At 63.1% G+C, this 1629-nt stretch overlaps 1 protein-coding gene across 1 annotated transcript in view; it reads left to right on the forward strand.

Moving 5' to 3' along the window:
• The window catches only part of NAV1 (neuron navigator 1), a 95353-nt gene that overhangs the window by 55403 nt on the left and 38321 nt on the right, over positions 1 to 1629 (forward strand). The window lies entirely within an intron of this gene.

Here is a 1629-nt window from a genome sequence, read left to right on the forward strand (position 1 = left end):
CGAGGAGAGCCTGGCCGGTGTTGCTCAGTAGTTCAGTGTCAACTCATAAACCAGGAGGTCATGACTTGATTCTGGATCAGGGCACATGCCAGGATGTCAGGCTCAATCCCCAGTAGGAGGCAGCCCATGATCCTCTCTCCTCATGGATGTTTCTATCTCTCTCTCCCTCTCCCTTCCTCTCTGACATCAATAAAACTATATTTTTTTTTAAAAAAGGGGAAAGGCGAGGAAAGAGCCTGTTTCCCTCCCTTCCCCTGTGAGAGGCGAGGAGGGGCGGGCGGAGGGGACTCTGAAACCGGAGAGCAGGCGAACAGGCGGGCGCCGAGTCAGCATTCCTCCCCACAGTTTGTCCTAATTACGGAGCCGGGGCCTGGGCTCGGGCTCTGCTTTCTCTCTCGTCCGTCTGTCCGTCCTGCCTCAGCTCGGAAACAGCCTCTCGCGTCTCCGGCGGCCTCACCTCCCCGTCCGCGCCCACCACCCTGCCATCACCCTTCCCCACGTTGAGGTCCCAGTGAGCCGTGCAGGGGCCGCTGACACGGCCGCATCCACCGGGTCCCACGAAGCACTGGCCGCCCCAGCCGTCGGCGGGCTGAGCAATCGGGGGTCTGGTGTCGTTAGAGGAGGAGCGCGCGGCCCCCGTGCCAGGGTGCAGAGCCGGGGGCTCCGGGTCCTGCCCCTCCACCCCGGGTCAGTGCCTGGTTACTGACTCACCGGGCGTCTGTGTTCCAGACTCGAGGAGGCGGACTCCGTGTCCGAGCCTGACCCCCGGGAGCCTGGGGAAGCGGCAGGATTCCCTCCCCTGTGGTCACGGCAAGTCCGCCCTGCCCACCGGCGCGCCCACACCCCGGGCCATTCACGCCTGTGGAATGGCTGGCCCTGACCCGTGGGGAGGGGACCATGTGAGAGAAGCCTGGGAGGGTGGCCAGTGCTAGCCACCAGCCGCCTGAGCGTCCCTGCTGCTCCCAGCGGGGAGGGTGTGCCTGCCCCCGGCCTGGCTGTGTGTCTGCGTGGACACAAACAGGGCCGCGTCCAGATGCGCCGTCCTCCGCACAGCCCTGTGCGCGCCCTGCAGAGGAGAGGGGCGCCCGGCGTGTCCCCAAGACCGGGGCATCAGTGCCAGGAGGCGGGGAGAGAGCAAGAGGGGGAATCTGCCGTTCCTACAGCCCTGGGCGGAGGTTTCAGGAATTAGCGCCGGAGGTCAACTCAATGAAAAGAATAGAGGACACCCTGGCCGGGGTGGCTCAGTGGATAGACCGTCGGCCTGGGAACCAGGAGGTCACAGTTGGATTCCCGGTCAGGGCACAGGCCCAGATTGTGGGCTCGATCCCCCGTGTGGGGCGTACAGGAGGCAGCCGATCCATGATGCTCTCTCATCATTGATGTTTCTCTGTCTCTCTCCCTCTCCCTTCCTCTTGGAAATCACGAATGGAGGCTGTTTGCAGGGAGCAGGGTTTGGCTTGTGTAATGAGGTTGATCCCCGGGCGCCTCTCTGTTGAGGAAGAGAACGGCTGCTTTTGCCAGAACAGACCGGTGTCGGCTGCGTTTACAGAAAAGCGTCGCCGAATTACAAGGCAGCTTCCGTCAAACCCAGGCCTAACCCCCAAGCTTTCTCTCCGTCTGTGTGTGCAA

The sequence above is a fragment of the Myotis davidii genome, unplaced genomic scaffold, assembly GCF_000327345.1.
Source record: "Myotis davidii unplaced genomic scaffold, ASM32734v1 scaffold1915, whole genome shotgun sequence".
NCBI lineage: Eukaryota > Metazoa > Chordata > Mammalia > Chiroptera > Vespertilionidae > Myotis > Myotis davidii.